The 21749-nt window shown below is 45.9% G+C and overlaps 1 pseudogene; it reads right to left on the reverse strand.

The window, feature by feature from the left end:
• Positions 1-391: 391 nt before the first annotated feature.
• Positions 392-19880, reverse strand: LOC123152760 (BTB/POZ domain and ankyrin repeat-containing protein NPR1-like; annotated as a pseudogene).
• Between the last annotated feature and the right edge of the window lie 1869 nt (positions 19881-21749).

Raw genomic sequence — 21749 nt, forward strand, 5'->3', positions numbered from 1 at the left:
GCAAATGCGAAGAGGATCCCGGCGACCATGAAATCCTGATTACAACGACCATCTAGCTTTGTTAGAACATGAAGGATTAAATCAGGTTAAGTCGAAGTACAGTAGGGCGTATCTATTTCCTGGTTTTTGCAACTGTCGTTGGTACCTTTTATCAGCTGGTCTCTCCAATCTCTAGTCGTATTCATCCTTCAGATTGTCATTCGATTGCTGTTTCCGTGTTCTGCTTCCTATCAACACTGGAATCATGACCCACCAATTGCGTGTTGATCGTAGGATTTCCTGGATGATTACTAACGCCTGTCCTTGATCCATAATCCAGACCAGCAGTTAGACCCCCAAATTCCGCTGAGATCTCTTAAGTCTTGAGTATGGAATAATGGGGCCAAGGTTTTCATCTCATCAGGGCAGAGCTGCGAAACTCATCATTGTCCACACTGAATGCCCTTAGAAGCGCGTCCTGCAGGTCATGGAACCTCCGCTTCCTCTCGGTGGATCCGAGGGAAGCCAGCTCAGGTTCCGGTTCCTCATCCCTTATCTTGTCCAGCATATTTGAGCAGCGCGGGAAGAAGCACTTTCTGAGTTTGACTGGTATAAACATTCAGCTTGCAAATAGTCCAGATCCATAGACTCAGTAAAATATGATTTAGAACTGAATCCCAAACAAACTTAATGCGCAAGTGCACAACTCACTGCACGTCACCCTTCACAAAGGTGCAAGACTAATCATTAGCAATTCAACCCCCCCCCCCCCCCCCCCCCCCCGATTAGCATTTTGTATGATCATTATAGACAAGTGCACTTATTTGGTCTACTTATCTTGTCTTCCTCAAAATAGGCTTTCGCCCTGCTATATATATAAAGCAACAACTGAAAAAAGTACACGGCCGAACGATACAAGGTGGAGGGGCATCCCTCTTACAAAGCCGATCGTAGGATAACTGGATCACGCAGAACACATGCGACTACAGAAACGAAAGAACACATAGGAGGAAATGAGCACAGAACTACAGAACCGGAAGATCACATATCTTGTCTTCACCCTTCAGTTCTTTAGATCATAATGGATTATCATTCCTAATGAGCACGAAAGAGCCCCAACCGTCCATCATTCACAAATTGATGTCAAGCCAAGAATTATGGTCTTCCATTTGATGCAAAGATTGTGTAGGCCTTTCAAGGCACTTGACAGCGGACCTATTAACAGGAGGACACAGATAAGATCTTATGTTTCAACTTCCGCTACACAAGCTTTCATATTAAGAATGTTACAACAGCTTAGCTAAACAAATGTATTGTTAGATTGAAAATATAAATATTACTACCTCCGTCCAAATTATAAGACGTTTTTGGTAGGCTTTTTACAAAGGAAGTATATAAGAACCCTGGTTATACAAAGGCAAGCTGTGCCTTACCTGTTTTGGAGAGGGCTCTCATCAGAGCCAAGTGTTCATCACTAATTTTGAAAGGAGTTTCATTTAGACCAATGGCTGCAACTTGTATCTCCGGGGGTAGATTTGCACTAGAACCAAGGGATAAATTCCAATGTACCATCCACTTGAGCAACGTCGGTTTCTATTCTTGCCTCAACTGGAAACATTATCCTCGTCAAAGCGAACTACATGTCATGAAAATAATTTAGTGCAAACACAACTCCCAAGTGAAGAAAAAATAGCACACTGGCTAGTTGCAACTCGACAACAATTATCATCATATGGTAGACACACAAGTCATCTGCAGCGAAGTCGGAACAATCAAAATACAAATTCCAAATAAGAGTATGGAAAGGCAACGATTTAATTAAGGCCCCGTCTCAAATTTCTAGCTTGTACATATGCACACGTTGATGACTATTTAACTAAAAAATCCCCCCCCCCCCCATCTAAGTACTACTCCCTCCGTCCCATAATATAAGAACATTGTTCAAACTGTTTTAGCTTGAAAAACTTTGCCATGAGTTTTGAGAGTGTAGGTTTATTTCCACGTCTACGTCAAACTGAGTTAGGATTAGGAATGAATCTTGATTCTTGAACCTAAGTGGTTGTTGCACCCTAGCTAGTAGGTATCTCCAAATAACTAAAACATATCCTAGAGCCCTTCGAAAACCTTACCAACTTATCGAGTACCATATACTCAACACAAACGTAATGATTATCACTATTTTGTAAAAGCATTGAAATTAAATATTTTTTGCTGAAGTCATATGATAGGGTTCTATCCCGTCCGTACTCTTGTTGTATAATAGGAAAGCTAGAGGTCTTATGTGTAAAAGTGAAGCTTTGTAAATATTTGTATTGAGGATGAATGGATGAGGTTGCCCCGACTAGAAATTCTAGTGTCTTCTCCTTCTCTCACCTTCGACTCCTCTCTGATTAGGTGTGTGTCAACATGGCATCAGAGCAGGGTGGCTTGGGGGGCCTAATTTGCGGTGGTGGAGAGCTGAATCGGGGCTGGGTTGGTCGGCTGTGGCGGAGGAGTGTGACTGGCGGCAGTTGAGGCGCAGCGCTGGTCAGCAAGGGCGCGTCGGACGTCAACAGGAAACGAGGTTCAGCCGTTGCGGTGACTCGATTTGAGCATTCCCTTCGTTACTGGAGCTGAACAGGTCAGGCATTTGGGTACTCAGTCTGAGGTGTGTGTGCTGGGTGTGGAGGAACTGAAGGTATGGCAGGCAATGAAAATGCCCCAGCAGGAGTCACAGCGGGGGAGCTTGCTGCTGTTTTGCAGGCGATGGATGAGAAGTATCGGGTGTTGTTTGATGCAATTAACAAGCAAGCAGGGAACTCAAGATCAGAAGTGGAGATAAAAGAAGAGGTGCATCCTTTGCAAATGCCCCATGTAAAATTAGAAGGGCCTGAGAGTTATGTGAGTTGGGCAGAGCATACAGAGACCATTTTGGTCTTTAGGAAGCTTGAAGGTTATATTTTAGGCATGGTGGAGAAGCCTGCAGATGAGAGTTCCAAAGAAGGCCAGAAGTGGAAGGCGACAAATGCACTTGTGAGGGCCTGGTTATTGAGCTCAGTATCACCTCAGATCGCTAAGAAAATTGAAAGGATTAAAGAAGCTTCTGAAATCTGGAGATTATTGAAAGGGACATTCTCAGGAGTAGGAAATGAAATGCTTGCTTGCAAGATTCAGAAGGAGTTGCAGGACCTGAGTCAAGGCGAGAAGACAGTGGTTGACTATGTTTCTGAGCTGAAACGACTTTGGAGCGATTTGGATTATTATGATCCAATTGAGATGGAGTGTGGCAAGTGCATTGAAAAATACAATAAATGGACCGAGAGGAGGCGTGTTAGGGATTTTCTAAATGGACTTAATTCTAAGTTTGAAAACAGAAGGGCTGCATTGTATGGTAGTGGGAAACTACCTAACCTGGAGCAAGCAATATCTGCAATTATTAGTGAGGAAACTCGGTTGAAGCTGGAGGCTACATGATCGTCTACACAAGGCGTCGCACAGAGGCGCTCAGCCTTCCTTGCTACAGAAGGGGCAAATTTTCAAAGATCAGGAGCAAGTATATATGAGAAGAAATGTTTTGAACGTGGCCAGCCAGGACACTTGCGAGTCTCTTGTCCTGAATTAGTTGGAGCAGGCCGGGGTAGGGGACAAGAGTGGCGTGGCAGGGGTCGTGGATGTGTATTTGATGGACGTGGAGGTAACCGGGGGTGTGGTGTGCGACCTACAGGCAGGGCAAATATCTCATCAGTTATTGAAGAAGCCCCACAAACTATGAAAGTGGAGATGTCAGTCGATGACTGGGAGAGGTGGAGCAAATTTAAGGGAATGTGTTTGGAGGATAAGCAATCTATCGAGGCTTCTACTGCATCCACTTCTGCTGCATCTGCCAACTTTGGTGGTAAAAATTCTTGCACTATGAATTATGAAGTTGCTTATATACCATGGTTAATTGACTCTGGGGCTTCTAGACATATGGCTGGTTCTTATAGAAATTTTATTGACTATGCTCCTGATTTAAAAAGGCAAAGTGTCAAATTGGCTGATGGCTCCTCTCAAACTGTTCTGGGGTCAGGAACAGTCAAGTGTGGATCTAATATGCATCTTTCATCTGTTCTGCATGTTCCCTCGTTCCCAATTAATCTGCTATCCATTAGTTGCATTACAAACGAGCTTAATTGTGTTGCTATCTTCTTCCCATCATGGTGCTTATTTCAGGAACTTGGGACTGGAAGAAGGCTTGGGACAGGGAGCATGCGTGATGGCATGTACTACTTAGATGATAACATGTCACCTACTGTTGCTGCTGTGTTGTCTCACTCTCCACTGGAGGAATTTCTTCTTCATCATCGCAGGCTAGGACATATGTCTTTTGTCATTTTGGGTCAGCTTTATCCAAACCTGTATAATAAAATTAACAAAGAGAATCTAGTATGTGATGCGTGCCACTATGGGAAACAGACTAGGAGTACTTATGTATCTTCTGATAATAGGAGTACTGTACCGCTTCAGACCATCCACTCGGATGTATGGGGTCCTAGCGGAGTATTATCTCTTAATGGATATCGCTCTTTTGTCACATTCATTGACTGCTGCACTAGGACTACTTGGGTCTATGTGTTGAAAAACAAGAGTGATGTATTTGAATGTTTTAGGGATTTTCATAATTTAATCATGACCCAATATAATGCATGCGTGAAAGTACTCCGTACTGATAATGGCACGGAATATGTGAATAAGGAGTTTGACGAATATTTATCAAGCTTTGGAATTATTCATCAAACTACTTGTCCTGGTACCTCTGAACAGAATGGCTTGGCTGAGAGAAAAAATAGGCATCTCTTAGAGATTACACGGTGTATCATGATGGCCATGAATGTTCCAAAATTTCTGTGGAGTGAGGCAGTAATGACTGCTGCATACTTGATGAACAGAATGCCATCTAGAGTTCTTGGTTACAAAACTCCAATAGAGTGTCTGACAGGTAGGACTACATATGTGGTTCCACCAAAGGTGTTCGGGTGTGTGTGTTTTGTGAAAGATTACAGGCCATCTGTTGGAAAGTTAGATCCAAGGGCTGTGAAGTGTGTGTTTGTGGGGTATTCTGGGAAGCAGAAAGGCTATAAGTGTTGGTGTCCATCAGAAAAACGAATGTTTGTGAGCATGGATGTAATCTTCAGGAACAAGTACCATTTTATGGGGAACCTGATGATTTAACCGATGTCTTTCCTGATCTGTTTTCTAGTGATGTTTCAGATCTGGACAACGGGACAGGGGGGAGAAAAAGAAGGAGAAGAGAGCAATTCTACACCATCAAGAGAAATGGTGGTTGGAGTAATACCATTGGAAGACAGAAATGATAATATAGATGTGGATCTTATAGAAGGAGAACCAGGGCGAACTATGCAAGGGGAGAGACAAAATACATCAACTAAAGTTATGCGGTGGGCAAGACCGAATGAAGAACAAAATCTGCGGGTGTATACGGGGAGACATCAAAATGAGGAAGAACATGTGCAGGGGGAGGAAATTAGTCCAGCGGAGGATGATTCAGAAGCTCAAGTTCAATCCGACGGGCATGATTCCAGTTCACAACCATCAGCTTCATCTCATACTCCACTACCGGTCTCCACAAGCGATGGTATACCTCCTCTTGCTTATGATGACTTAAATGTTCCCATTGCCCTTAGAAAGCAGCCTCGCACTATTGCTGGAAAATTGCCCTCTAAATTAGCCCCATATGATGTCTCTAATTATGTTACATACAGTTCTATTGGGCCTTTGTATAAGTCATTTATAGCTTCCTTGCATTCAACTTTACCTATACCACGTGACTGGCAGGAAGCGAAGCAATACCCAGAATGGAGGGCGGCAATGTTAGAGGAAATGGCAGCACTTGATAAGAACCAAACATGGGTACTTACTTCTCTCCCTGTAGATAAGAAAGTTGTGGGTTGTAAATGGGTATTTACAGTTAAACAAACTCCAGATGGTAAGGTGGAAAGATATAAGGCTAGGCTAGTTGCAAAAGGGTATAGTCAAAGTTACGGAGTGGATTATGATGAAACGTTTGCTCCAGTGGCGAAATTGAGTACTGTCAGGACTTTAATCTCGATAGCTGCAAATCAGAAATGGAAATTGTTCCAGATGGATGTTAAAAATGCTTTTCTCCATGGAGATCTGCAAGAGGAGGTTTATATGGAAATTCCTCCTGGGTTTAGAAGCCGGGAAACAGAGGGTAAAGTGTGTCGGTTAACAAAGTCTCTGTATGGACTAAAACAGTCTCCTAGGGCATGGTTCGGAAGGTTTCGAAAGGAAATCTGTTCCATGGGTTATCGGCAAAGCAATGCAGATCATACCCTATTCTTTAAATGCCAGTGCGATTACATTACTATACTTCTTGTTTATGTAGATGACATTGTGATTACAGGTAACAATGAGGTGGAGATATCTCAGTTGAAGAAGATGTTAGCAAAGTCGTTTGAAGTCAAGGATATGGGATATCTCCACTACTTCTTGGGAATCGAAGTTGCATATGGCCCAAAAGGTATTTATCTCTCACAAAGAAAATATGTGCTTGATTTACTTGAGGAGACAGGGATGTTAGGATGCAAACCTGCAGTCACACCAATAGAACAGAATCATCGGATCTCTACAGATGGTGGTGATCCCGTTGATAGGTACCAATACCAAAGGCTAGTTGGGCGGTTAATCTATCTGTCACATACGAGACCAGGTATAGCATATGCTGTTAGTATTGTAAGCAGATACATGCATGACCCTAGAACTAGCCACTTAGATGCTGCGAATAGAATTCTAAGATACTTAAAGAGTTGTCCTGGGAAGGGAATCCTGTTCACTAATCATGGACATCTGAGAATCGAGGGGTACACAGATGCAGACTGGGCTGGATGCTTAGATGATAGGCGTTCAACTTCAGGCTACTGCATGTTTGTCGGAGGAAATTTGGTTAGTTGGAGAAGTAAGAAGCAGAGTGTGGTAGCTCGCTCGACAGCGGAAGCGGAGTTTAGGTCAATGGCTTCAGGGTTGTGTGAACTGATGTGGCTAAAAACATTGCTAACGGAGTTGCAGTTGTGCAGTGGTGCACCTATTCAGGTATATTGTGATAATCAGGCCACAATTAACATAGTCATAGTGAACAACCCTTTTTATCATGATAGAACTAAACATATTGAGATAGATAGGCACTTTATCCGGGAGAAATTAGATGAAAGGTTATTCCAAATTAGTTATGTTAGGTCAGTAGATCAGCTTGTAGATGTATTAACAAAAGGGATAGGTGTTGTATCATTTATGAGGATTTGTAACAAGATGGGGCTTATTGACATCTTCGCCCCATCTTGAGGGGGAGTGTCGGTACTCTTGTTGTATAATAGGAAAGCTAGAAGTCTTATGTGTAAACTCTATAAATATCTGTCCTGAGGATGAATGGATGAGGTTGCCCCGACCAGAAATTCCAGTGTCTTCCCCTTCTCTCACCTTCGACTCCTCTCTGATTAGGTGTGTGTTCCACAACATATCCCATTTGGCTAAAATGTAGCATTGAAATGTCTGAGCAATACACATCCCGGCAAGCATAATAAACGTCTGATATGAAGAAATTATGGCGACAGAGAAGGAGAGGAAGAGGCAGACCTGGAAGAGGTTGATGAGATCGGCGACCTGGAAGGTGGATGCGGCAAAGATGACCTGCACCATGAACGAGATGGCGAGGTGGCAGCCAATGTGGGCGCAGCCGTCCACATCGACGCAGACGCATTCCGACTTGGGAAGGTGGTGGAGCGTCTCCATATCCGCGTCCCCGGCAGCTGCGACACCCTACACTTTCGCAGTGCGAGAAGGCTGTGGTGACGTGGCTAGTTGGAGTCTCCATTGGCATTGCAGTGGCCATTCACTACTCGAGAGCCGAGTTGGTGGGAAGGCTCTGTTTTGTGCTTTCATCACCATAGGAAGTAGAAGTCACAAAATGCGTGGACTGTAGGATTTCTCAGACGATTACAAATGACGGTCTTCACGGCATACTCTATAAGAGCAGCTACACCCCTAAATTTTACAGAGATATCTCTTTAAGGCCTGGCATACGGTCGATTCGCATAAGTTGGTATTGGTCCATTTTTTTTTTCAAAAAGGGGGGGCTCCCCAGCCTCTGCATCAGAGTGATGCATACGGCCATCTTATTAACCAAATAAACAAAAAGGCCAACAAGGTTCCAAAGTCTCCAACTGAGTATTGGTCCATTTGGGGCATGGTATTGAAACCTAGCTTGAGCTTCAGTAGATTAGGCATTGCACCCGCCTCAAATTTTAGCCACGCTATACCACTCGTGTACCACAACTTGAAGTACTTGAGAACTGAGAACTCGTCCGTCGTGTAAAAAACGATCCTTTCACCGGGTGCCCACCGCACATACAGCGACAGACGACCAGTGAGGATAGGCAACCATCTGAGAGTATCAACACAATTCATCTGCAGTTCCATCACTGCATCTTCAAAATGCATGGATTACCAAGTTCTTTAACCCACTTAGGAATTTGGGAAAATATGACGCACCTGTGCGGCAAGCATTCAAATCTCCGGAGAAGGCGGAGAGGTTCCAAGTCATCCCAGGAAATGATTGCTTTTGAGGCGCCAGGAACCATGAGACAGTACTATAGTTTTCAGGGTACCATGTCCTCTGATGAAATGAGCCAGAGCTTCCAAGCCCAGAAATGAAGCAGTACACGACATGTTAAGATGAAGATCCGGCAGGTACTTCAGCTTGCCAAGGCTCCACAGACTGATGACAGAGTCAGTCATGCTGCCAATCCAATCCAGCAGATTTGTGTCAGCTGGAAGAGTCAGGTGCTACATCAGCTTCAAACTAACGTTCTTGAGATTTTGATGCTCCGCGTATTGGTTCTGTAAGTGTATCTTCATCTCACTGATGTCATGACCAATCATACGAATTTCCTTGAGGTTCCTGAGAAACTGTAGCCCCATCATCCCCAGGTATATGTCAGTTTGTAGCAGCTCGAGCTTAGGCATTGCATCTTTTTCAAATGTCAACAAGTTGAGCTCTCTTAACCCAGAAAGCTCCAGCACCAAGAGGCTCGGGAAAGATGAGCCTAAAAAATCCAGCTGATTCATTTCAGTTGCCCAGGTGCTCAGTCTTAAAACTGCGAGATTTGGTAGATCCCCGAGGGTTTGTATGTCAACAGCTTCGTCCAAACTGCTGTACTTGAGATCCAACTTTGATAGACTCTGTAGGTGGTGCATCCAATGCGGTACTCTGTCTAGGCGGCCGACCAACTTGAGGCTCTCCAGGTGTTTTGGTGGCAACAAATCGCCACCCAAACAACCATCTATATCATCGCCAAGCACTGTCAAATAACAAAGTTGGTTGTGAGCAGCAATGGCAGACCAAAACTTTTTCCTGTTTCCCTTGTTGATACCAGTCACACCTAGCTTACGCAGCTGGGTGAGGACACTGAGCTCCTTTAGGACCTTTTCCTTCCCCCTTGAAACATTGACAACACCCAGTGACTCTCAAAAAACATGTCATTCTCCTTTTCTGTACTAATAAAACGACCAGTTGTATGGAGGTGCTGTAGCTTGCGAAGCTTGGTGATAGGTGTTGGCAGTTCTAATATACGCGTGCCTTTGATATCCAGTGTTTGGAGGTGGCTCAAATTCCCAATAGAATTAGGCAGGTACCAAATATAGACACAATTTCGTATAGAGAGGTATCTGAGGTGACGGAGCTGCCCAATTTTGTCAAGATGGTGATTTCTGAGACGTAATGTGTCGTCCAAGTCGAGCACTCGGAGGAACCTCATCTTTTCAGAGATAAAATACGGTCTCCACTCTCCATACACGGTCAGTGATCGCACGTGCGACAAGTCCAGCATACTATCAAACACATCTTTATCTCTTCTCCAGTTGCTACTAATGGCAAGATGACGTATTGGACCTTGTGTACTACTCAAACAACATCCTTCCTCAAGTGTGAAAGCAAGATTTTCCTCCTTAGCCTTCGAGATCCATATTTCACGAATGATATCATGAAGTTGACAAGAATCAATTTTCCCACTATGATGGTTTACACCTTCTCCTGGCAGAATCATACTCCTGTCTAAAAGCTCATCAAAGTAGTTGTCACCCACTTCTTCTGCTGTCATGCCCTGCATCTCCTTGCAATAACCCTCTGCGATCCATCGCCTCACCAAACGTTTGCGCTTAATTATGCAGTCTTCCGGGAATATGGACATGTACAAGAAACATGACTTGAGGTGGTAGAGGGTAAGCCATCATAGCTCCTCATAAGTACCGTCTTTATAGTCCTAAGCTCTGGATTTATCTCCAACTCAGCACTAATGCGGTAATGCATCTTCCTCCATTCAATAGCAGTTTTAGGCTTAGTGGCTAGGAATCCACCTATAGTTGATATTGCAAGGGGAAGACCATTACACTTCTTTAAGATAAGTCTTGCCTGTTCTTCCATATCAAGGACCAAATCAACCTTTCCTCTCTTGTCCTTAAACACCTGCCACAGATACATTTAAAGATTTGTAAGTTTGGATTAAAGAATTAACTGTTTGAGGGGAAATAATGCATTTTTCAACCTCGCTTCAGTTTGTGGCTTCTGAAAGAAGACCTGCCCCTAATAAGCTCAATTTATGCTTGTTAAACTGTGCTATTACGTGCTTTTTTCAACGCTGTTGTAGACAAGAACTGGAAGACTGTCTATTGCATGCTCTTCTTTATCAATACTTTTAAATGCAGATAACACTGATTGACTATGGTTGCCCTCTCACATTTCACCTTTTTTCTTCCACAACAAAAGCACGTGCGTATTTGCTTATTGTAAATATAAGCAGATAGCCAACCACTAAGTAATACTGTAGGATATATCAGAACCCACCTCGACGTAAAATGGAGTTATGGAGCGTAATTCTAGTAATCTCAATCTTATGTCTCAATGCAAATGGTAAACGAATGATCAGGAATGTGTTTGAGACATCTCAAAAAGATCTTAATAATATTGTCGGATGGCAAACTCATGCAAAAGAATACCGCCAAAAGAAAACTCGTACATAAGGAAAGAAAAGACATCAGATTTTTAAGAAAGTACCTTCTTTTTGAAGAGATCAAGTGCAGCCGCATCTTTCAGACCTTCAAGACGATACATGTTGGTGTCTTCTCTTGAACAATGTTTGGCAACAGTTTTCTCCCTTGTGGTGACTATGACCATTCCGGCATTTTTCAAGCAACTTCTGACCAAATCCCATTCTGCAGTGGTTGATATATCATCAAGAACAATGAGGAACTCTTTATTTAGAACGCGATGTAATTCTTTCACTAGATCGTGAAGTCCCATTGATGCCATGTCCTTTTGTTTTCCTGCTCCATACGGATCTTCTAGCACATCACTCGGTAGTTGCAAAGCTAAACTTCTGATGAGCACTTCTGGGTTGAACGGGCGCAGTGCAGTGACCCAAGCACGCTTCCAGCCACCAAGTTGTTGGCTTCGGTACGTGTTTCGAACGAGAGTGGTCTTCCCAAGACCTCCCATTCCCCACACTGAGATCACCTTAGTTTCTTGATTTTGTTCTGGTCCACCAACTAAATTGGTAAAATAATCTTGCTCTGCTTCCCGCCCAAAGAACACTTCCTCAATCAGTGTGTTTGTGATGCTGCGATCAAACATCTTTACCGGAGCAGAATCATTAACTGTTTCTCCAGCGGCACTCTTTGGCCATTGACTTTCCTCATCTATTTCACTTGTGGACTTTGCTTGGTTGTTTTCAGTGGCGATAACTTTTTCCGTGCCTGAACCGGTCTCTGCAACATCTGATGCAGACGTAACCTACAGATAAAGCAGATCTATGAAGTGTGATATATCACTGATAAATGTTTTGGTACTAAGCTTATTGACCTTAGCATCTGCCCAACTACTCGAACATTTATTAGGACCCACTTTAAGCAATTTCTCCATCTTTTAGCCTCTACTAAGCACCTTTGGATTCAGATGTGCATCGTGCAGTGCACCTTAACATAAAGATATGTCTAATTTATGAGGATCACTGAGCAGCTATACAAGCAACCATTTTGCATAAAACATGAATTGATAAGAAAGAGTGTATACTGGTCACTTGATGAAGTATTACCTCCTGGTGGAACAGATAAAGTGCTTGATCTGATGACAGCTGCTTAAGCTCTGTTACTTGGAGGGGTTGGTCCGGGCACAAACTCGCAATTTCTGCTTGGCGCGCTGAGAGTATGATTCTGTTACCTCTCCTATTTCTTGGGAAGAAACTATTGATGCAATCCCATTCGACAATAGTGGATAAGTCATCAATCACAACCAGGTATCGGTTGTGACTAACTTGAGCATTGAACACACGAATCAAATCACTTTGTCCCATATTCTCCATCTTCATCAGGACATTACCCCCTACAGTTGCTCCTTCTTGTAACTTTCCGATTTCCTCTGGAGAATTTTCATAGAACTGCCTCACAAGGCTGTGAAGGAAATCTTTCGGGTCGAAAGGATGCATCAGCCTAACCCAAGCACGGCATCCAAACTTGTCAAACACTTGTTTGTTCTCATAGACCTTCCTGATCTCGTTTGTGTTAGAAATATAATTGGGTTTAAGTTAGAGATTAGGAGATAGAGATAGCATATGTTTAAACAACATGTAACTTGTCTTGTACTCCGAGCCTCTACCCCTCATGTACTTTATATATACCCCACACTTGGGTCAGATCAATACAACAGAAACAACACAATATACATCCATCTCATAATTTTCTACATGGTATTAGAGCGGTTAGTCTCGCGACGCCGATCCTAAGTTCCTCTACCACTTCCGCAGCGCGCCGCCCCCGGGGAGATTAATCTTCTCTCCCCGGGGGCGCGGCATCCGATCATCAAAGATAGATCGGTTCATTAGATTAGATTCAATTTTCGAATTCCCAATCTCCATCTAGTAGATTATTTTTTTAGTCACCAAATAAATCTCATAGCCCTTATATTCCAGTAAAAATCAGTGCAAGTTCATGGCGGCGATCATGGTGGGCTCAACCAGGCGCTGCTGCATGTGGCCGGCTTCAAGTTGGAACTCCACGGGCGCAGGCCAGGAGGGCCAGCCCCGACAGAAGGCTTTGATCAAGCAGCACCGGCGGCTTCGTTCGATCCGATCTCCAACGCCAGCTCACCTCCAGTCTTGCACCGATCGCAGCAAACGAGTCCAACAACATGCGGCAATGACCGGCCTTAGATCCGATCTACATCAACCTCCGAACGCACTGCTGAGTACAGCGGATGCGAGCGTCCGGCCAGAGGGCCACAGGCGGTGCGGACACTGACGCGGCAATCTGCACGCGTCTCCACTTTCCAGGTTCATCGACCGGCGCACTCTCCAGCATCAGCTTCTCACGCACGCACCATCAAGAAGCAGCAGTTCACGCACGGGTCCAGGTATGGGCATGCATATGTATCCAGTCATGTACCTATCTCCCGTAGCTTCCAGCCATCTGCCCAAGCGACTGCGTCGTCATGCATCAGCCGGTCTGGGCTCGTCCGCGCACGGGACTATGCACCAGCGGAACACATCTACCCCGAGCCGGACTGCAACTACATCAACATCTACACCGAGCGATCGACTCCTCCACCGAGCCGAACTGCATAACCTACACCGAGTTGTACGACTACATCGTCGGAAAAAAAAATCTCGTCCACACGCCAGGCCGGTGTGGAAAGAGATGCAATTCTTCATCGACTTCTCCGGCACGACACAGCGTCGACACACCGTCGCTGCAAGGGACGCCTTCAAGCGACATCATCGTCGACACGCTGTTGCAACGCCATAGCCGATACTTCATCGCCAAGGTCTCCATCAACATGGTCTTCACCAGCATCATCGTCAACACACCGCCGCCGCCGCCTCGTCCACAAGATGGACACCTAGCGTCCTCTGACAGACTTTTCTGCAAGGCGCGACTTCGACGATGGCAATGACTGCGTCACGACGACGGCATCTTCCGCGTCATCCACGACGGCACGACTGCATCGACACGGCGTCACTACAGTGACGACCCTACACGGCCACACGGTTCTGGCAAAACTGATGTGTGCTCGATGGGCTTCCTCCGGTCTTGGCAAAATTGGTGGACTCATCGCCGATGGCACCCTCTGACATCCGCAAGGTGCATATCGTCCACGTCTGCAGCTCCGTCATAGTGCATTTTTTTTGCGCCTCCGGCTTTGTGCGGCTTCATCATCCACGACGACCACACCATCGACCATGACTACCTTGACCATGGCTACATCATCATGATCGGTTAGCTTGACATTAATGGCTACGTCTACAGCAACTCATCGGCTACAACTCCAGTCAACAGCGTCCGCCTCGTCACTTGCGTCCACGACACTCCCGCCGTGACTGCGGGAGGGAATAGAGGAGAAGGCAGGAAGGCACCAGAAGGGGACGCAATCACCGCCTTAACTGCCAACTCATCAGAGACGCAGTTGATGATGGCGCAGTGGAGAAGACAGCGGAAGCGCAAGACTTCAAATTCAGTCGCAATCGTCCGCTTCACTCCCGCTACGACTGAGGGGGAATGTTAGAAATATAATTGGGTTTAAGTTAGAGATTAGGAGATAGAGATAGAATATGTTTAAACAACATGTAACTTGTCTTGTACTCCGAGCCTCTACCCCTCATGTACTCTATATATACCCCACACTTGGGTCAGATCAATACAACAGAAACAACACAATATACATCCATCTCATAATTTTCTACAGTTTGTTTTGCCAAGATCACCTCCGGTTCCCCACACAGCGATGACGCCGAGATCCTCCTGTCCGCAGGTGACCAGCTGATGGAGATCCACCTTGGGTTTTCCCTCCTCAATGGCGGCAAGCCTTGCTTCGTTGATGCCAAACATTGCCGTGCAGGCAAGGTTGGCCTGCTCTTCTGCAGCGGCAGCAGGCTTGCAGCCAGACAAACCTTCCTTGATGAGGCGGTACCGCAGGTTTCTGTTGCTGACGTCCTCAACCTTTGCCCTTAGATCCCTCACTTCCATGGCGATGTGGCGTCGATCACATAGCTCACGGGGGATGCATCCCCAGATAGGCTTCTTCTCCGTGTGGAGGCCGAAATCCATGAGGTTGTCCTCCACCTTGTAGGCCAGGTCGCGGACCTGCTGCACCCAGGTAATGAGTACCTTGTGTTGCCCTTGCTCCTCGTCGGCCGTCATCAGGAATGACTGCATCATCTGCAGTTCATCCGTGATAAAGGTCACATCGCGCTCGATGCCGAGCTGCAAGGCGTCCTCCGTGGCCTTGGACTTGGCATAGCCCAGTGCTCCATTCAGCACGGCCTTGCCCACGCTCACCGCCGTTGCTTCCATGCTTTTCTATCCCCTCTCGACTATGAGTGGACTGTGAAGGAGGCAAATGCTTCTTCCTAGTCTGAAGTTCTGAACTGAAGAGCAGGCAGCAGATGGTGGCTTCACAGGAGAGCCCGGCTGTAAGGTCCCTAATAAAAAGTAACTGATTTTGGGCAGATGTGGATGCAGATCTGAATCAAGCAACCTGATTATTTAACTGTTAAGCAAGAATTAGCTATAAGAAGAAGTGGGGATTGATTGAGGTCCTAGTAATTAATTAAGGGAGCCTGCACCCGCACATCTGAACGTGATAGACATTGACAAACTGTAAAGTGACATCAAGTTGGCTGTGCTTTAGCTAGCTCTATGAGAATATTTGGGAATGAATCCAAAACTCATCGGTCGGTGGACCCTTTGTTCAAACTCCATATATATTTCGCAACTGGGATCATAAACAATAGTGCAGTAACTAAATAGGATAGAAGACAATCAATCATACTCCCTCCGTTCGGAATTACTTGTCTCGGAAATGGATGTATCTAGAACTAAAATACATCTAGATACATCCATTTCTGCGACATGTAATTCCGAACGGAGGGAGTAGGTTGCTTCACAACCATAGATTTAAATCGCGGGCGAACCGAAATCGCGGAAAGAAAATTTGACGCGATAATTAATGAAGAAACAGCGCGATCTCCGGCGATTGCGGCGCGATCTCCCGCAATTCTGGTAAGGAAACAAATCGCGGGGCTGATTTCATGCAGGGATAGCGCCGCAATAGCGGTTAATATAAGAGCATTTAGATCACTAAAATAGTGATCTAAACGCTCTTATATTAGTTTACGGAGGGAGTACTAGGATAGAACACAATCAATTTACTTCACGTCGATTTCACATATGCTTGCTTTCATGAAAAGTATTCGAGAAACGGCAGGACATTCTTTCTGAATAATAACGAATCAAAGGATCGAACTGGCCGCTCCCTGCCAAGCGCCAAGCTCCAGTTATGAATTCTTTTGTTTGATATACTACTAGTTGCTAGCTGTGGTGGTCCAGCAATGAATCCAAAACTAAATGAAGTCTGTCTTAATACAGGCAGTCAGTCAGGAGTATACTAACGAGAGAGGATGGGGATGCCTCGCTCACCTTTGTCTGAGCCTGAGCTGTGTGCGGGCTGTGTTTGTTTGTCTCTTAGCTGTGTGCGATGCGAACGTCCTCTGACTGCAGACCTGAATCGATTTGCCGGTGAAGAACACAACCCGATCCGTAGGTGAAAGTGAGAGAGGATCCGCTGCGGCATTTCATCGAACAGCTGCCGTGCGCGGCGGTGTGTGGTCGACCGGGGGAGCTGACACCAGGTCCAGGTCAGGTGAACCCCCGGCCGACGGCCGTCCCCGCGCGGGCGTACTCGACCGCCGACGCTGCATCATCACATAAAAAAAAAAGAAAAAAAAAACTCCGATCCGATCCGGAGCGCCTGGCCCATTTACTCGATCCGACGGCTTCTTCTACCGTTTTTTATAGGTGGCCTTCTTCTACGGTAGCTCCTATTTGACGCGTAGCTCGCTAGATAGTGACGGAAAAATGCCGAGAACCCAACTATAATACCTGAGAAAAAACTTTGCAATAGAAATGCCACAAAAACTAGAAAAACATATGAAAAAAATAGATATTGAAAAAATATATAACAATTGCCGTGGATTAGCAGATAAAACTGCAATGTTATTCCGTTTTGAAACTACCACACACAAAAATACTGACAACAAAAGAAAAATGTCATGATAGAGGACGACTACCGAATTTTCATGGTCTACGTTAGAAAATGGATAAAAAATGCTGTGCTCCAACAAAATAAAGGTAAAATTGCCGTGCTAAAAAAGTAAATTTGCCATGCTTTCAATTAAATTTTGAAATTGTTCAAAAAAATTTGACGTGGTCATTACACTAAAAATGCCATGATGGGCCATATCCTAAATTTGCCATGGTCGAATAAATAGTACTTTTTTTCCATTTTGAAACGAAATAAATTTGTCATGTCCTAAAAATGCGCATTTAGTGGCACAAATAATCTATAAGTTTGCCATGCTGTCCCAAAGTGGTGTAAAATTTCCATGATGCATATGTGATGCTTCCCGTGATGGTTAGAAGAAGCAACATTAAATGCAGAAAAATGTGTGAAAAGTTGTGAGGATTACAAAATTTAATGTCATTTTTTTTGCATGATGGCAAAAAAATGATGCAAAATCACCATTCTACATAAAAACCAATTTCCATGGTGCTCAAAATAAAAGAAAGTATCACCTAAATTGCCATGGTTGAAAAAAAGTGAAAATTGGCATGAGAAGAATATACTAAATTTGGCATGGTACATTAACGGTGTCCTGGCTAGGGCGCTCTCACCATGTCGACTCCCAGCTAGGTGGGCTGGGTAGAGGAACCCCTCCTCGGTTTCATCATAGGTCACTTTGGACGACCCATGACGATCTACAAGGAAAATCAAGAAGCCTTTATTCAAAATAAGGACTACTAATCTGTGGAGGACTCCTCTCCACACCGACCTATTCAACTAGGACTCTTGTAATCCTAGGCCTCTGGTAACTTATATAAACCAGAGCTGGGCTAGTCGATACCAACATCTTACACCATGACAACTCAGATCACCCGATCTAAACACACAACGATCTCGTGGTAGATCAACATGTACTTTATACTCCATCCCAAATCAATACAATGCAAGCAGGATGTAGGATTTTATCTTCTTGGAGAGCCCGAACCTGGGTAAAATCTCCTGTCTTGTTACCATCATATCTAGGTTACTAGCTCGGTCCCTACTCGAGATCTGCCGAAATTGACTCCGTCATTGGTGGATCATGCCCGCTAAGAAGTCATAGCGATACGACGGGGACCAAGTAGATCAAGGCTGACACAATCTTTCTGCCCGGTCAGTTCGTCTTCGGCGCAATCTTCTTCGTCGCCGAGTCAACTGGTCACCTCGGCCAAGTCGAGGACTACATCCCATGTCGGATCTTTCAGAGATTAATAGACGTCTTCATCGACATCATCTCCAATCTCAACCGAGATCATGGAAAAATTCGTCCATGGAGCTCGGGGGCTCAACGTCAACTTTGCCATTGCACTACGCACATAATTTTTTGGACAACAGATTCGTTTTCGCTGTCCTGCCTCATCGAGCATCGTTTCAACGATTCCTTTGGTGGGATTATGCGGAGTTGAGTTTACAACGACCTTGTAAAATTTCATCGCCATCCAATAGTGGAATCTCCGACAGTCGCCGATATACCGAGACAGTGTCGGATCTGGATGAAATTCCGTGAGTTCAGGAGAATTACTCCAGTGGCCAACTCCGACATCTTTTGCAAGATCCGACCGTTTTGGTCATGCAGAATTGTCATGTCGATAACCCTCAAAATTTGTGGTTGATCCGACAGTGCTATGCCTTACCTTTTTAGAGAGGGCTCTCGTCTGAGCCAAGTGTTCATCGCTCATTTTGAAAAGAGTTGTACTTAGATCAATGGCTGCAAGCTGTATCTTCAGATGTAGATTTGCACTAGAACCAAGGGTAAATTCCAATGTATCATCCACTTGAGCAACGCCGGTTGCTATTCTTGCCTCAATTCCAAACATTATCCTCATCAAAGCAACTACATATCTTGAATATAATTTAGTGAAAACACAGCTCCCAAGAGAAGAAAAAATAGCACAATGGCAGGTTGTGCACATGGAGAACTTCACTTCACGTGCAAAATAGGAGTACTGCCATTTTGAAACCATAGCAAATAGAACATTTTGAACACCACACAATTTGTAGATGAATATTACCTCGGTTTTTGAGGTACAACAACCTTAAATGTTGAGATTCTCCAGCCATTGCAAGAGAAACCAATGCTTCTTCAAGTTGTGGACCCCTTCTTTCAGTTGGCTCTAGTATCTCTCAAGGCAGAACCTATATTTAGTATACCATCCTTCTTCAGTAATCCCTGTGTGTATTGTGAGTCTCTTCGATATTTGAACTGCTTTTTCTTCCATCAAATGTAAGATCAAAAGACCGAACACCTTTGACTAAAAGAGAGACAAAAGTTTTAGGATCTCTTCGCTTGGCAGCAATGTGAAGAATAGTATAACCTTCTTGATTTCTATGATTAACATGTGCAAGTGCGATGTCAAGAAGTTCTGTTGTGATCTTTGTTTCACAGTCTTCCTTGAGCAGCTTCTTCACTAGCTCCACATCAACATAATAAAGAGTATTGGCAATCCTTCTTACATGTTCATTAGGAAATCCCTTGTCTTTGGGTGAAGTTAACCCAAGAGTCAGCCAAGAATCTACAATTGGCTTCATAACATCTGGAGGCAATGCTTTCTCAAGAGTAATTATGTCAAGATTTGACGAGACTACCATCTCAAGGCATCTGTCAAGCAGTTTCATACAATATTTATTGCACACGTTTGCAACAGATAATTAATATCAATGGAAGGTTCTCCACTTCAACATCATCAAGGACATCAAGGAGATTTTTTTCGACAAAAGGTGGATTTGATTAGCTCAAAATGGAGCATCGAGTGATACAAACACAGTGAGCACACGTCCGGCCTCAGCATAGTCAGGATGCACATATCCAACCAACGAAAAAAAACCCACACCGGCAACTAACAAAGTCAAACATGACCGAAGCTATGCCTTAGTCGAGCAAAAGGAAAAAAGAAACTCTAAAACAATCAAAACAGTGACCAACAATCTACAACAGTAACCGTACCCACATCAACCATCACTTGACGAGAGGTCCCCCGTGCCGCTCCCGCGAGCGGCCCGGGCCGAACCCTAGATCGCCGCCGCCACTCCCTTCCTTCGCCTTCCTTCTCCCTCGCCGCCGCCAGGGGACGCCGCCGGGCAAAGCCCGCGCGTGCGTCGGCGGCGGCGGGGCTCCCTCCCTCCTCGCGAGGCTCCTGGGCGGCGCGGGACGGACGGCCCTCGCGGCGGCGCTCGGCTCGGTGGCAGGTCGGGTCGCCGGCGGATCTGCGGGGCTCCCCTTTGGTGGCGCTGCGGTGATGGCGGCGGCGTGGTCTGCGTGGGGCGGCGAGGCGCGGGCTCCTCCTCCTCCCGATCTGATGGCGCCGCGGTGGCGCCAGCGCTCGGGCGTGCGGCGGGGTCCGCGAGGGTGGTCGGCACGCGACGTCTCCCTCCCCGATCTGTTGGCTCCACGGTGGCGCCAGTGCTCGGGCGGCGGTTGGCGTCGACAAGCGGTGGCGGGCGCTGGGATCTCGGTGGCGCTCCGGCGTGTGCAGGCCGCGGCGGTCCCTGTGCGCGGTCGGCAGTTTCGTCTCTGACCCGGACGGCGCGGGGGATGGCGGCGGCCCGGCGTGGCCGGCGATCTGGATGCGGTGGTGCCGGTGGCTCACTGATCTGCCGGTACTCCAGGGTCTGCCTGGTGGTGCTAGTGGTGACGGCGGCCCGTGCACGAGAGTTGGAGTCCTTCGAACTGATCTGGGTGAAAACTTGCCTTCGGCTTCTGCTAAGGCCGACGGTGGCGGCGCTATCTGCGTCGTTCCCTTCTTGAAGGCATCGCCGTGGAGAAGTTCAAGGCCACTCTCTGCTACCTCCGGGGGAAACCCTAGATCGGATGATCGGATGACGGCGGCGCTCTGGTGTCGTTCCTCCCTTGGGGGCATCATGTTTGGAGGTACACACGTGATCGAGGGACCAGAGGACGGATTCTTTGGTGGAGCGATGCTTCATCCTACACACTGATGGCGACGGATCTTGACGGCGTGGCGTAGTGCAGATTCGGAGTTCGCTGTGGGAGGATGGACTCGCGCAGGAGGACGGCGCTATCGGGCGTCGTGGTGGCGTCGATGGCAGAGAGTCCTGGCACGGTACATGCAACAGTACAGCTCTGAAGATGGATTTGTGGCAGGTGGCTGCGGCGGCCTCATACCCGGCAGGCGTCCTGGTTGAGGAGTGCGCCGGACTGGTAGGTGCCCCATACCCGGCAGGCGTCCTGGTTGGGACCTCAGGTCTTAGATGTTTAGGTTTGGCTGCGATGTCTGTTTGGTATTAGGCCTAGACTATCTGCGCCCCTTCATCAATTGGATAGGTGTAGCGACAGTTGTTGCTTAGACGGTGACTTTAGTCTTGCTGTTGTATGGCTTTGTAAGGTTTTGTGATAATAATTAATAAAGTGGCCGTATGTATCGCCCAGATGCAGAGGCCGGGGGTCATCCTTCTTTTCTAAAAAAAAGAAACCATCACTTGACATTTGTTGTGATGTCGCCACCACTTTTCACAACTCCAGCAACTACATGCATAGCACAGTCTTGACGTGACGTGGCTCGCAAGTGTAGACCATACTTACACAAGCAGACAATCAAAACGCGACAATAGCCAC

Source organism: Triticum aestivum, chromosome 7A (genome assembly GCF_018294505.1).
Source record: "Triticum aestivum cultivar Chinese Spring chromosome 7A, IWGSC CS RefSeq v2.1, whole genome shotgun sequence".
NCBI classification, from domain to species: domain Eukaryota; kingdom Viridiplantae; phylum Streptophyta; class Magnoliopsida; order Poales; family Poaceae; genus Triticum; species Triticum aestivum.